The 16,288-nt window shown below is 48.1% G+C and overlaps 1 protein-coding gene across 1 annotated transcript in view; it reads right to left on the bottom strand.

The window, feature by feature from the left end:
- LOC148152029 (microtubule-actin cross-linking factor 1, isoforms 6/7-like) overlaps window positions 1-13,026 on the bottom strand; it is a 205,826-nt gene extending 192,800 nt beyond the window's left edge. Inside the window, exon 1 of the mRNA XM_087994130.1 lies at window positions 12,957-13,026. The gene's annotated coding sequence lies outside the window, so the exon portion shown is untranslated. The remainder of the gene's footprint in view (window positions 1-12,956) is intronic.
- Between the last annotated feature and the right edge of the window lie 3,262 nt (window positions 13,027-16,288).

Below are 16,288 nucleotides of genomic sequence, written 5' to 3'. Positions count from 1 at the left end.
TCACAGCACAGAATAAGATAAGTTAATTGTTGTTTTAAGTCTGTCCAAGAGAAAGGCTACAGTAGTGAGTACAGTGGATTCTTTCTTGATTATATGTTTTTGGAGATAAGTCTCTTGATTAAACTTAAAATATAAGCCATAGCTATTAATTTAACCTGGGGCAGTGTTTGTAGAGGAATAAGACGGTGTTATTTTCTGGGTCTGTAGATTGTGAAGGAGCAAAAATGACCTTTGCAGTGATACGTACTTCTTGTCAGATGTGGGAGTTTAAAGAGAGTTTAAGGGTTACTGCGGACTATATCTGCCATAAATGCTGTTGGATGCGAATCTTATCAGATCAAGTAGATCGGTTGGAGAGACAGATAGAAGCGATGAGGAATTTGCAACAGCAACAGTATGTGATGGATGGCAGTTATAGGAAGGGGGGAAAGTCTCAGATACATTCACATAGATGTGTTAACTCCAGGAAGGGTAAGAGAGGTAGGCAGCTCGAGCAGGAGTCTTTTGTGGATATACCCATTTCAAACAGGTATGCTGTTTTGGAAAATGTAGGGGGTGATGGATTCTCAGGGGAACGTAGCACCAACAGCCAAGTCTCTGGTATTAAGACTGGCTCTAATGCAACGAGGGGTACGTCGGCTTCCAAGAGATCAATTGTGTGAGGGGATTCTGTAGTCAGAGGTACAGACAGACGTTTCTGTGGCCATCAGAGAAAAAGCAGAATGGTGAGTTGCTTCCCTGGTGCCAGGATCAAGGATGTCTCAGAGAGGGTGCAGAATGTTCTCACGGGGGAGAGGGGCCAGCAGGAGGTCATTGTCCACATTAGAACCAATGACATAGGAAGGGAAAAGGTTGAGGTTCTGAAGGGAGATTCCAGAGAGTTAGGCAGAAATTTAAAAAGGAGGTCCTCAAGGGTAGTAATATCTGGATTACTCCCAGTGCTACGAGCTAGTGAGGGCAGGAATAAGAGGATAGAGCAGATGAATGCATGTCTGAGGAGCTGGTGTATGGGAGAATGATTCACATTTTTAGATCATTGGAATCTCTTTTGGGGTAGAAGTGACCTGTACAAGAAGGACGGATTGCACCGAAATTGGAAGGGGACTAATATACTGGCAGGGAAATTTGCTAGAACTGCTTGGGAGGATTTAAACTAGTAAGGTGGGGGGGGGGGGGTGGGACCCAGGGAGATAGTGAGGAAATAGATCAATCTGAGATGGGTACAGCTGAGAACAGAAGTGAATCAAACAGTCAGGGCAGGCAGGGACAAGGTAGGACTAATAAATTGAACTGCATTTATTTCAATGCAAGGGGCCTAACAGGGAAGGCAGATGAACTCAGGGCATGGTAAGGAACATGGGACTTGGATATCATAGCAATTACGGAAACATGGCTCAGGGATAGGCAGGACTGGCAGCTTAATGTTCCAGGATACAAATGCTACAGGAAGGATAGAAAGGGAGGCAAGAGAGGAGGGGGAGTGGCATTTTTGATAAGGGATAGCATTACAGCTGTGCTGAGGGAGGATATTCCCGGAAATACATCCAGGGAAGTTATTTGGGTGGAACTGAGAAATAAGAAAGGGATGATAGAACATAGAACATAGAAGAATACAGCGCAGTACAGGCCCTTTGGCCCTCGATGTTGCGCCGATCCAAGCCCACCTAACCTATACTAACCCACTATCCTCCATATACCTATCCAATGCCCGCTTAAATGCCCATAAAGAGGGAGAGTCCACCACTGCTACTGGCAGGGCATTCCATGAACTTACGACTCGCTGAGTGAAGAACCTACCCCTAACTTCAGTCCTATATCTACCCCCCCTTAATTTAAAGCTATGCCCCCTTGTAATACCCGACTCCATACGCGGGAAAAGGTTCACACTGTCAACCCTATCTAACCCCCTAATCATCTTGTACACCTCAATCAAGTCACCCCTAAACCTTCTTTTCTCTAATGAAAACAGCCCCAAGTGTCTCAGTCTTTCCTCATACGATCTTCCTTCCATACCAGGCAACATCCTGGTAAACCTCCTCTGCACCCGTTCCAGTGCCTCCACATCCTTCCTATAGTATGGCGACCAAAACTGCACACAATATTCCAGATGCGGCCGCACCAGAGTCTTATACAACTGCATCATGACCTCAGGACTCCGGAACTCAATTCCTCTACCAATAAAAGCCAGTACGCCATATGCCTTCCTCACCGCACTATTTACCTGGGTGGCAACTTTCAGAGATCTGTGTACATGGACACCAAGATCCCTCTGCTCATCCACACTACCAAGTATCCGACCATTAGCCCAGTACCCCATCTTTTTGTTATTCTTCCCAAAGTGAATCACCTCACACTTAGCTACATTGAATTCCATTTGCCACCTTTCATTATTGGGATTGTATTATAGACCCCCAATAGTCAGAGGGAAATTGAGAAACAAACTTGTAAGGAGATCTCAGCTATCTGTATGAATAATAGGGTAGTTATGGTAGGGGATTTTAATTTTCCAAACATCGACTGGGACTGCTATAGTGTTAAAGGTTTAAATGGAGAGGAATATCTTAAGTGTGTACAAGACAATTTTCTGATTCAGTATGTGGATGTACCGACTAGAGAAAGTGCAAATCTTGACCTACTCTTGGGAAATAAGGCAGGGCAGGTGACTTTGGGGGAGCACTTTGGGGCCAGTGACCATAATTCTATTCGTTTTAAAATAGTGATGGAAAAGGATAGACCCGATCTAAAAGTTGAAGTTCTAAATTAGAGAAAGGCCAATTTTGATGGTATTAGGCAAGAACTTTCAAAAGCTGATTAGAGGCAGATGTTTGCAGGTAAAGGGACGGCTGGAAAATGGGAAGCCTTCAGAAATGAGATAACAAGAATCCAGAGAAAGTATATTCCTGTCAGGGTGAAAGGGAAAGCTGGCAACTATAGGGAATGCTGGATGACTAAAGAAATTGAGGGTTTGGTTAAGAAAAAGAAGGAAGCATATGTCAGGTACAGACAGGGTAGATCGAGTGAATCCTTCGAAGAGTATAAAGGAAGTAGGAGTATACTTAAGAGGGAAATCAGGAGGGCAAAATGGGGACATGAGATAGCTTTGGCAAATACAGTTAAGGAGAATCCAAAGGGGTTTGACAAATATATTAAGGACAAAAGGGTAACTAGGGAGAGAATAGGGCCCCTCAAAGATCAGCAAGGCGGCCTTTGTGTGGAGCCACAGAAAATGGGGGAGATACTAAATGAATAATTTGCATCAGTATTTACTGTGGAAAAGGATATGGAAGATATAGACTGTAAGGAAATAGATGGTGACATCTTGCAAAATGTCCAGATTACAGAGGAGGAAATGCTGGATGTCTTGAAACGGTTAAAGGTGGATAAATCCCCAGGACCTGATCAGGTATACCCGAGAACTCTGTGGGAAGCTAGAGAAGTGATTGCTGGGCCTCTTGCTGAGATATTTGTCTCATCGATAGTCACAGGTGAGGTGCCGGAAGACTGGAGGTTGGCAAATGTGGTGCCACTGTTTAAGAAGAGTGGTAAGGACAAGCCAGGGAACTACAGACCAGTGAGCCTGACCTCGGTGGTGGGCAAGTTGTTGGAGGGAATCCTGAGGGATAGGATGTGCATGTATTTGGAAAGGCAAGGATTTATTCGGGATAGTCATCATGGCTTTGTGAGACATGATTTCCCACGCACAAACTTGATTGAGTTTTTTGAAGAAGTAACAAAGAGGATTGATGAGGGCTGAGCAGTAGATGTGATCTATATGGACTTCAGTAAGGCATTCAACAAGGTTCCCCATGAGAGACTGATTAGCAAGGTTAGATCTCATGGAATACAGGGAGAACTAGCTATTTGGATACAGAACTGGCTCAAAGGTAGAAGACAGAGGGTGGTGGTGGAGGGTTGTTTTTCAGACTGGAGGCCTGTGACCAGTGCAGTGCCACAAGGATTGGTGCTAGGTCCTCTACGTTTTGTCATTTACATAAATGATTTGGATGCGAGCATAAGAGGTACAGTTAGTAAGTTTGCAGATGACACCAAAATTGGAGGTGTACTGGACAGCGAAGAAGGTTACCTCAGATTACAACAGGATCTTGACCAGATGGGCCAATGGGCTGAGAAATGGCAGATGGAGTTTAATTCAGATAAATGAGGTGCTGCATTTTGGGAAAGCAATTCTTAGCAGGACTTATACAATTAATGGTAAGATCCTAGGGAGTGAACAAAGAGACCTTGGAGTGCAGGTTCATAGCTCCTTGAAAGTGGAGTCGCAGGGAGATATGATAGTGAAGATGGTTTCGTATGCTTTCCTTTATTGGTCAGAGTATTGAGTACAGGAGTTGGGAGGTCATGTGAGCTGTACAGGACATTGGTTAGGCCACTGTTGGAATATTGCGTGCAAATCTGGTCACCTTCCCATCGGAAAGATGTTGTGAAACTTGAAAGGGTTCAGAAAAGATTTACAAGGATGTTGCCAGAGTTGGAGGATTTGAGCTACAGGGAGAGGCTGAACAGGCTGCGGCTGTTTTCCCTGGAGCGTTGGAGGCTGAGGGGTGACCTTATAGAGGTATACAAAATTATGAGGGACATGGATAGGATATGATTTGGAGATGCCGGTGTTGGACTGGTGTGTACAAAGTTAAAAAATCACGCAACACCAGGTTATAGTCCAACAGGTTTAATTGGAAGCACACTAGCTTTTGGAGCGACGCTCCTTCATCAGGTGGTCGTGGAGGGCTCAATCCTAACACAGAATTTATAGCAAATATTTACAGTGTGGTGTAACTGAAATTATACATTGAAAAATTGATTATCTGTTAAGCCTTTCATCTGTTGGAATACAGTGATAGTTTCACTTCTTTCATGTGTAAATCACAAAACCTTTTTTTTAAAAAAGTTGCATTCCCGGGTTAGCTGGTAACAATGGGTGATAGCTAGACAATATGTTGAAGGTGTTGGCCCCAGTGTTCTCTGTCTATGCCATGATGTTTAGATTGATTCTAATCTAAAAAGTCAGATAACGGAGTTTTACATAAATTCATGCAGTTTTTGAGCTCAGAGTTCTACATGAATGCATCTAGTTTTTGAGCAAAGTACAATGTAACCCTACAAGTACAAATTCACCCCACAAAGTATATGTGTGCATATGGGTCTTTCTCTGTCTGCGTGTGTGTGTGTGTCTGAAAAATGTTTTGCTGGAAAAGCGCAGCAGGTCAGGCAGCATCAAAGGAGCAGGAGAATCGACGTTTCGGGCATGAGCCCTTCTTCAGAGGGCTCACCTTCATCCCCTTACGCTCCCAGATTAACGAGTTCAACACACGGCGAGACATTGAACAATTCTTCCACTGCCTTCACTTCCACGACTACTTCTCCAACCAGGACTCCCGCCCACCCTCTGACAACCCCTTCTCCCGCCTCCCAACGCACCCCATCCACCTGGACACTCGTGCTGGCCTCTTACCTGCCCTCGATCTCTTCATAGCCAACTGCCGCCTCAACCTCTATACCGCTCTCACCCACTCCAACCTCTCAACCTCGCATGTACAGCCCTTCACTCCCTCCGTTCCAGCCACAACCTCACTATCAAACCAGGAGACAAGGGAGGCGCGGTAGTAGTTTGGTGCACAGACCTTTACACTGCTGAGGCTAAATACCAGCTCGCGGACACCTCCTCCTACTGCCCCCTTGACCATGACCCCACCTCCCACCACCAAACCATCATCTCCCAGACCATCCATAACCTCATCACCTCAGGGGATCTCCCATCCACCGCCTCCCACCTCATAGTCCCACAACCCCGCACTGCCCGTTTCTACCTCCTGCCCAAAATCCACAAACCTGACTGCCCCGGCCGACCCACTGTCTCCGCCTGCTCCTGCCCCACCGAACTGATCTCCGCATACCTTGACACGGTCCTGTCCCCCTTAGTCCAAGAACTTCCCACCTACGTTTGGGACACCACCCACACCCTCCACCTCCTCCATGATTTTCGCTTCTCCGGCCCCCAACGCCTTATCTTCACCATGGACATCCATCCCTGTACACCTCCATCCCCCATCACGAAGGTCTCAAAGCCCTCCGCTTCTTCCTTTCCCGCCGAACCAACAAGTACCCTTCCACTGACACCCTCCTTCAACTGACTGAACTGGTCCTCACTCTGAACAATTTCTCTTTCCAATCCTCACACTTCCTCCAAACCAAAGGCGTAGCCATGGGCATCCGCAATTATGATTAGATTAAATTACTTAGTGTGGAAACAGGCCCTTCGGCCCAACAAGTCCACACCGACCCGCCGAAGCGCAACTCACCCTGACCCATGCACCTACATTTACCCCTTCACCTAACACTACGGGCAATTTAGCATGGCCAATTCACCTAACCTGCACATCTTTGGACTGTGGGAGGAAATTGGAGCACCCGGAGGAAACCCTCGCAGACACGGGGAGAATGTGCAAACTCCACACAGAGAGTCGCCTGAGGCGGGAATTGAACCCGGGTCTCTGGCACTGTGAGACAGCAGTGCTAACCACTGTGCCACCATGCCTGCCTCTTCGTCGGATATGTGCACCAGTCCATCTTCCGCAGCTACACTGGCACCATCTCCCACCGTTTCCTCCGCTACATCGATGACTGTATTGGCGCAGCCTCATGCTCCCACGAGGAGGTTGAACAGTTCATCCACTTTCCTAACACCTTCCACCCCAACCTCAAATTTACCTGGACCATCTCAGACTCCTCCCTCCCCTTCCGATACCTCTCCATTTCTATCACGGGCGACCGACTCAACACGGACGTTTATTATAAACCGACTGACTCCCACAGCGACCTAGATTACACCTCCTCCCACCCTGCCCCCTGTAAAAACGCCATCCCATATTCCCAATTCCTTCGCCTCCGCCACATCTGCCCTCAGGAGGACCAATTCCAATACCAAACAACCCAGATGGCCTCCTTCTTCAAAGACCACAATTTTCCCTCAGACGTGGTTGACGATACTCTCCACCGCATCTCCTCCACTTCCTGCTCCTCCGCCCTTGAACCCTGCCCCTCCAATCGCCACCTGGACAGAACCCCACTGGTCCTCATCTACCACCCCACCAACCTCCAGATACATCTTATCATCCTCTGTCATTTCCGCCACCTCCAAACAGACCCCACCACGAGGGATTTATTTCCCTCCCCTCCCCTATCAGCATTCCGGAAAGACCACTCCTTCCCCCAAGTCCCTCGTCAGGTCCACACCCCCCACCAACCCAACCTCCATATCTGGCACCTTCCCCAGCAACCGCAAGAAATGCAAAGCTTGTAGCCACACTTCCCTCCTCACTTCCCTCCAAGGCCCCAAGGGATCCTTCCATATCTGTCACAAATTCACCTGCACCTCCACACACATCATTTGCTGCATCCGCTACACCCCATGTGGCCTCCTCTACATTGGGGAGACAGGCCGCGTACTTGCAGAATATTTCAGAGAACACTTCTGGGACACCCGCACCAACCAACCCAACTGCCCCGTGGCTGAACACTTTTACTCCCCCTCCCACTCCGCCAAGGACATGCAGGTCCTTGGCCTCCTCCATCGCCAGACCATGGCAACACGACGCCTGGAGGAAGAGCGCCTCATCTTCCGCCTAGGAGCCCTCCAACCACACGGAATGAATGTAGCTTCCTCATTTCCCCATTCCCCCCTTTTCTCAGTCCCAACCCTCGGACTCAGCACCGCCTTCTTGACCTGCAATCTTCTTCCCAACCTCTCCGGCCTATCGATTCACCTGCACCTCCACACACATCATCTATTGCATCCTCTGCACCCGATGTGGCCTCCTCTATATTGGGGAGACAGGCCGCCTACTTGCGGAGCGTTTCAGAGAACACCTCTGGGACACCCGGACCAACCAACCCAACCACCCTGTGGCTCAACATTTCAATTCCCCCTCCCACTCCACCAAGGATATGCAGGTCTTTGGACTCCTCCATCGCCAGACCACAACAAAACGACGGTTGGAGGAAGAGCGCCTCATCTTCCACCTAGGAACCCTCCAACCACAAGGGATGAACTCAGATTTCATCAGTTTCCTCATTTCCCCTCCCCCCACCTTGTCTCAGTCTAATCCATCGAATTCAGCACCGCCTTCCTAACCTGCAATCTTCTTCCCGACCTCTCCGCCCCCACCCCAGTCTGACCTATCACCCTCACCTTGACCTCTTTCCACCTATCACATTTCTGACGCCCCTCCCCCAAGTCCCTCCTCCCTACCTTTTATCTTAGCCTGCTGGACAAACTTTCCTCATTCCTGAAGAAGGGCTTATGCCCGAAACATCGATTCTCCTGTTCCCTGGATGCTGCCTGACCTGCTGCGCTTTTCCAGCAACACATTTTCAGCTCTGATCTCCAGCATCTGCAGACCTCACTTTCTCCTCTCCGGCCTATCACTCTCACCTTAACCTCCTTCCACCTATCGCATTCCCAATGCCCCTCCCCCAAGTCCCTCCTCCCTACCTTTTATCTTAGCCTGCTTGGCACACCCTTCACATTCCTGAAGAAGGGCTTATGCCTGAAACGTCGATTCTCCTGCTGCTTGGATGGTACCTGACTGGTTGCGCTTTTCCAGCAACACATTTTTCAGCTCTGATCTCCAGCATCTGCAGTCCTCACTTTCTCCTGTGCAAGGAACTGTTCCCAGTCCACTTTGGCCAGTAAAATATGCCTCCCCCCATCCAAAGCATCTTTTGCAAGCCATCTTTTCACTTGTCCTTAAATAATTTGAACCATGTTGTTTTCACTATCACGAAAATGTTTCCCCACTGCTACATCAAACACTCATCCAGCTTCTTTCCCCAGAATCAGAGGCAGCACTGTACTGTCCTATGTTGCTACAAAAAAACTCTCCTGGATTACATTCCAAGAAATCACCCAGTCTAAACCCTTTCACTTGGTACTTCTGACTGCAGACTGTCATAAATGCTTAGCCTTATCTTTGCACTGATGTGCTAGGGTCCTCCACAATTGAGGATGGAGATATTTGTACAACCTTCTCCTCCAGGGAGTTGTTTAGTTGTCTGCCTCTATTCATGACCAGACATAGCAAAGTTCAGAGCTTAGGTGTGAACTGTTGGTTGTGAAGTCACTTGGCCCTGTCTATCATTGTGTGCAATTCTGGTCTCCCTCCTATCAGAAGGATGTTGTGAAACTTGAAAGGGTTCAGAAAAGATTTACAAGGTTGTTGCCAGGATTGCAGGGTTTGAGCTACAGGGAAAGGCTGAATAGACTGGGACTGTTTTCCCAGGAGTGTCAGAGGCTGAAGGGTGTCCTTATAAAATCACGAGGGACATGGAAAGAGTAAATAGACAAGGTCTTTTCCACAGGGTGGGTGGGTCCACAACTAGAGGACATAGGTTTAGGGTGAGAGGGGAAAGTCTTAAAAGGGGTATAAGGGGGAACCTTTTCCCACACAGGGTGTTGTGTGTATGGAATGAGCTGCCAGAGGAAGTAGTGGAGGCTGATACAATGACATTCAAAAGGCATCTGGATGGGTATATGAACAGGAAGGGTTTAGAGGGATATGGGCCAAGTGCTGGCAAATGGGACTAGATTAGATTAGGATATCTGGTTGGCATGGGTGAGTTAGACTGAAGGGTCTGTTCTGGATCAGTGGTGCTGGAAGAGCACAGCAATTCCGGGAACCCCGCACTGCCCGGTTCTACCTCCTTCCCAAGATCCACAAGCCTGACCATCCTGGCCGACCCATTGTCTCAGCATGCTCCTGCCCCACTGAACTCATCTCTATCTACCTCGACACTGTCCTATCCCCCTTAGTCCAGGAACTCCCCACACACGTTCAAGACACCACCCACGCCCTCCACCTCCTCCAAGACTTCCGTTTCCCCGACGCCTCATCTTCACCATGGATATCCAATCCCTCTACACCTCCATCCGCCATGACCAGGGCCTCCAAGCCCTCCGTTTTTTCCTCTCCAGACGTCCCCAACAGTACCCTTCCACCGACACTCTCATTCGTTTGGCCGAACTGGTCCTCACCCTTAACAATTTCTCCTTTGAATCCTCCCACTTCCTCCAGACCGAAGGGGTAGCCATGGGCACACGTATGGGCCCCAGCTATGCCTGTCTCTTTGTTGGCTACGTAGAACAGTTGATCTTCCGTAATTACACCGGCACCACTCCCCACCTCTTCTTCCGCTACATTGATGACTGCATTGGCGGCACCTCGTGCTCCCGCGAGGAGGTTGAGCAATTCATCAACTTCCACCCTGACCTTAAATTTACCTGGAGGAGAAAGTGAGGTCTGCAGATGCTGGAGATCAGAGCTAAAAATGTGTTGCTGGAAAAGCGCAGCAGGTCAGGCAGCATCCAGGGAACAGGGATGTTTCGGGCATAATTCCTGAAGAAGGGCTTATGCCCAAAACGTCCCTGTTCCCTGGATGCTGCCTCACCTGCTGCGCTTTTCCAGCAACACATTTTCAGCTTAAATTTACCTGGACCATCTCTGACACCTCCCTCCCCTTCCTGGACCTCTCCATCTCCATTAGTGACGACCGACTTGACACTGACATTTTTTACAAACCCACCGACTCCCACAGCTACCTGGATTACACCTCTTCCCACCCTACCTCTTGCAAAAATGCCATCCCATAGAACATAGAAGAATACAGCGCAGTACAGGCCCTTTGGCCCTCGATGTTGCGCCGATCCAAGCCCACCTAACCTATACTAACCCACTATCCTCCATATACCTATCCAATGCCCGCTTAAATGCCCATAAAGAGGGAGAGTCCACCACTGCTGCTGGCAGGGCATTCCATGAACTTACGACTCGCTGAGTGAAGAACCTACCCCTAACTTCAGTCCTATATCTACCCCCCCTTAATTTAAAGCTATGCCCCCTTGTAATACCCGACTCCATACGCGGGAAAAGGTTCACACTGTCAACCCTATCTAACCCCCTAATCATCTTGTACACCTCAATCAAATCACCCCTAAACCTTCTTTTCTCTAATGAAAACAGCCCCAAGTGTCTCAGTCTATCCTCATACGATCTTCCTTCCATACCAGGCAACATCCTGGTAAACCTCCTCTGCACTCGTTCCAGTGCCTCCACATCCTTCCTATAGTATGGCGACCAAAACTGCACACAATATTCCAGATGCGGCCGCACCAGAGTTTTATACAACTGCATCATGACCTCAGGACTCCGGAACTCAATTCCTCTACCAATAAAAGCCAGTACGCAATATGCCTTCCTCACCGCACTATTTACCTGGGTGGCAACTTTCAGAGATCTGTGTACATGGACACCAAGATCCCTCTGCTCATCCACACTACCAAGTATCCGACCATTAGCCCAGTACCCCATCTTTTTGTTATTCTTCCCAAAGTGAATCACCTCACATTTAGCTACATTGAATTCCATTTGCCACCTTTCTGCCCAGCTCTGCAGCTTCTCTATATCCTGCTGTAACCTGCCACATCCTTCCTCACTGTCAACAACTCCTCCGACTTTCGTATCATCCGCAAACTTGCTCACCCAACCTTCTAACCCCTCTTCCAGGTCATTTATAAAAATGACAAACAGCAATGGTCCCAAAACAGATCCCGTATTCCCAATTCCTCCGCCTCCGCCGTATCTGCTCCCAGGAGGACCAGTTCCACCATAGAACACACCAGATGGCCTCCTTCTTTAGAGACCGCAATTTCCCTTCCCACGTGGTTAAAGATGCCCTCCAACGCATCTCGTCCACATCACGCACCTCCGCCCTCAGACCCCACCCCTCCAACCGTAACAAGGACAGAAAGCCCCTGGTGCTCACCTTCCACCCTACAAACCTCCGCATAAACCAAATCATCCATCGACATTTCCGCCACCTCCAAAAAGACCCACCACCAGGGATATATTTCCCTCCCCACCCCTTTCCGCCTTCCGCAAAGACCGTTCCCTCCGTGACTACCTGGTCAGGTCCACGTCCCCCTACAACCCACCCTCCCATCCTGGCACTTTCCCCTGCCACCGCAGGAACTGTAAAACCTGTGCCCACACCTCCTCCCTCACCTCTATCCAAGGCCCTAAAGGAGCCTTCCACATCCATCAAAGTTTTACCTGCACATCCACTCATATCATTTATTGTATCCGTTGCTCCCGATGCGGTCTCCTCTACATTGGGGAGACTGGGCGCCTCCTAGCAGAGCGCTTTAGGGAACATCTCCAAGACACCCGCACCAATCAACCAAATCGCCCCGTGGCTCAACATTTCAACTCCCCCTGCCACTCTGCCGAGGATATGGAGGTCCTGGGCCTCCTTCACCGCCGCTCCCTCACCACTAGACGCCTGGAGGAAGAACGCCTCATCTTCCGCCTCGGAACACTTCAACCCCAGGGCATCAATGTGGATTTCAACAGCTTCCTCATTTCCCCTTCCCCCACCTCATCCTAGTTTCTAACCTCCAGCAACATGATCCCCTTGACTTGTCCGGACTTGTCCGACCTGCCCAGCTCCTTTTCCACCTATCCACTCCACCCTCTCCTCCCTGACCTATCACCTTCATCTCCTCCCCCACTGACCTATTGTACTCTATGCTACTCTATCCCCACCCCCACCCTCCTCTCGCTTATCTCTCCATGCTTCAGGCTCTCTGCCTTTATTCCTGATGAAGGGCTTTTGCCCGAAACGTCGATTTCGAAGCTTTTCGGATGCTGCCTGAATTGCTGTGCTCTTCCAGCACCACTGATCCAGAAGGAGGAAGCTATGTGCCTTAGGGTCAGCTCAGTAAGTGGTGTTGCTGCCAAGCCACTCTTGGTGGTTAACATTGAAATGTCCCACAGCCTCCCTGACATTACAAGTGCTGGGCATCGCTTTTCCAATTAATTTTCTTCCCGTGGGCCCCACATTTCTGGTTGGTGCTTTATTCTCTCCCTGACTCTCTGAGTACTCACCCTTGTCTCCTCTATGGCCTCCCATTGATCACCCGAGCGCTCGCGACTTTAATTTTAGCGCCAAGACCAACCGTCAGATCCCGTCTCCATGGCAACTCCCGCCACGAACCGGCGGCGGGTATTTAAGGCGCGGCCGGTAACGCCCTTTCCCCAGAGACGGCCCCGTGCGGGAGACAGAGAGATTTAAAAAGTAGAGATTAAATTAAACAAAGAGGGTGGGGCCTGGGGAAAGGCGGCGTGTGGCCGCCAGAAAAAGACAAATTTTGAAGCAAAACGTATCCCCGAGCGGGAACGGGGCTGGAGAGGCTGGGGCTGGAGTTTGGGGGCTAACCCCCTGAAAAATCCCCCAAAACGAGTACTCTCTGCGGTCAGACACGGGAAACAAATCCCCATTTCAGCGACTCTTGACTGCAACAAAACAGGACACTGCCAGGAGAAAGGTCAAAAATATCTGAGAAAGGAACCAGGAACTGCCTTGAAGCCGTTAAACTTTTCAGGGGCAGGTCCGCAGTGGGACACCCTTGTCAAAGACAAAGCCGAGGGGCTGAATGGCCTCGTGGTTGCTATAGTCCTGTATGACTTGAGTGGGAGGGAAAATACTGAAACTGTTGGGAAGTTGAGAAATTCACTGAATTGATTCTGCTTTAATGTGACAACCTGGGGGGGGGGGGGGAGAAGAAACTTGTGATAGGTAGTTTCAATGTTATCTACTGAAAATTCACAGGCTTCTATTGATAGTGAGTTTTGAGAAGATTTGTATATTGATATAGATACTCTTTATGTGACCCAATAATGCTGTAGTTAGCTGAACTTAGGACAGTTTTTAAAACTCAACAAGAGATAGCCAGAGACTATTTCCCAGGGCAGAAATGGCTAACACGAGAGGTCATAGTTTTAAGCTGGTTGGAGGAAAGTATAGAGATGTCAGAGGCGGGTTCTTTACACAGAGAGTTGTGAGAGCATGGAATGTGTTGCCAGAAGCAGTTGTGGAAGCAAGATCATTGGGGACATTTGGGGACTGCTGGACATACATATGGTCACAGAAATTTGAGGGTGAATACATGAGGATTCATGGTCAGCACAACATCGTGGGCTGAAGGGCCTGTTCTGTGCTGTACTGTTCTATGTTCTAGATCCCACCCACTTAAGCCTGACCCCCAGTTTAATGTATCACCTTTTTACAAAAGCTGGCTTTTACTGCAACTAGTGGAGTTCAGTACTCTGATTTGAAATAATATTTCTCATAAAATTGTGTTGGTAATGAAAACTGGCCACAAGCAAGAGCAAAAGGCTGGGGAGACAGGACTTTGTCTCATTCTAGGATATGACACTATTCTGTCCTAGTTATAATAAGAAAATTTGGGGTTTTAAAGTGAAATACATAAGATGATGTTTGCCCACTCAACCTTGTGTTAATGTCACAAGCGTTTGGCAACTAGGCTAGTTAAAAGTCAGACAACACCAGGTTATAGCCCAACAGGCTTATTTGGTAGTAGCAGCTTTTGCTGCTCCATCAGGTAACTGTGGAGCAGAATCATAAGACACAGAATCTATAGCAAAAGATTAGTGTCATACAACTGAAAAGATACATTGACCAAACTTAGATTTCACTTTTAGAATGAGTCGCAGATTTTGGTTCATTAATTACTAAATTCCATTTAGACTAATCTAACTCAAGGTTTTTGTCTGGGGACACTGGTTCAAATATAACAATGACAGCTGGTGGAAATTGAAAGCTAATCCTAATGATGATGTCCTGAACACTTTATTTTTAAGTGAAAAGACCCATCTGGTTCACCAATGACCCTTTTTTTAAAGAGGGCATGGCTTTATTTGGTCTGGTCTGTGTGTCCTACAGCAATGTGGTTGACTGTCCTCTGACATGGATTAACAATTCCTGCAACACAAGTGTAAGGGGAGATGAGAAAAAAATCTTAAATGCTGACCTTGCCAGCAACATTCCATGGATAAGGTTCTACAGATTCCAGCTTGGGGGTAGGCAGTAACAAACTAAGGGGACAGCATAAAAAAGGCTGACCACCCAAAACTGCATAGAAGAGACAAAGATGTCACAAGTGTCTTAGTTGATATGTGCTTCAATATATAGGGGAAAATGGCATTTCTATCACTTGTATGAAAAGCAGAGTCTCTCATCTGACCCCAGTGGATACTGGTTTTAAGGTGGTGTCTGCAATACATTCTCTCATGGTTCAGACCCATTGCAGGCATCAATGTCACAAGACCTGAGGACAGAAATGCATTCAAAAATCTAAGCAATAGACAGGATGTGGCCACTCTAGTCATCCCAGTAAGGCTATCAAAATATTTCTAGAAGGATTTCTCCCAATACAGTGATTATTTTAGTTGTAACAATGCTGGAAACCATCATAGTGTAGTCTGTCTTGAATTTGTTTCTCCTGATCTTTCAAAAACACCAGAAGAAATGGATGACATAGGACCCAGTTTTCACCTTCTCCAATGCCTGTGAATAACTGGAGGCGTGGAAATGAAAAGATGTAGGTTCCAATAAAGTCGAATTGATCACATACACATCATTTGGGCGGTATGGTGGCACAGTGGTTAGCACTGCTGCCTCACAGCGCCAGAGACCCGGGTTCAATTCCCAACTCAGGCGACTGACTGTGTGGAGTTTGCACATTCTCCCCGTGTCTGCATGGGTTTCCTCCGGGTGCTCCGGTTTCCTCCCACAGTCCAAAGATGTGCACGTCAGGTAAATTGGCCATGCTGAATTGCCTGTAGTGTTGGGTAGGGGGGTGGGTGTACGGGAGTGGGTGGGTTGCGCTTCGGCGGGTCGGTGTGGGCTTGTTGGGCCGAAGGGCCTGTTTCTGTGCTGTGGGTAGTCTAATCTAATCTAATTTGGGATTTAGTAAAAATCAATCATGGGCTGTAGATGTCACTGGCCAAGCCAGCATTTATTACCCACTCTTAACTGCCCTCTTAACTGTCAAATCACTTTGCTATGGGTCTGGAGTCAGTTTATGAATTGGCAATTATGGGTTACTTTGCCATCGTTTTGCATGTTGCCCACAAGGACTTCTGGCTGACAAAGGGACACTGCTCATGTTCAGCTGATTGCGACTATTGCAAGATGCTCCTCCATAATCCCCTTTGAGTCTGAATCAAAACCATTTCAAAGGTTTTGTCTCATTCCACTTATCCGAAGATGTATATTTGACACCCTCTGAAATGGTTCTGGTAAATATTTTGGGCAACTCCTTTTGTGTTTTGGATACCCAAGCGGTCTGTGAATTACACTCTGACCTGCAATGCATAATACAAATGCTGGAAAAGTCTGTACTGCATCACTTGAA

This window comes from Chiloscyllium plagiosum, unplaced genomic scaffold (assembly GCF_037043375.1).
Source record: "Chiloscyllium plagiosum isolate Xiang-an unplaced genomic scaffold, Cpla_swu_hap1 HiC_scaffold_2, whole genome shotgun sequence".
NCBI lineage: Eukaryota > Metazoa > Chordata > Chondrichthyes > Orectolobiformes > Hemiscylliidae > Chiloscyllium > Chiloscyllium plagiosum.
The sequence above is the reverse complement of the archived record's forward strand: the minus strand, read 5'-3'. Positions and strand labels throughout refer to the sequence as shown.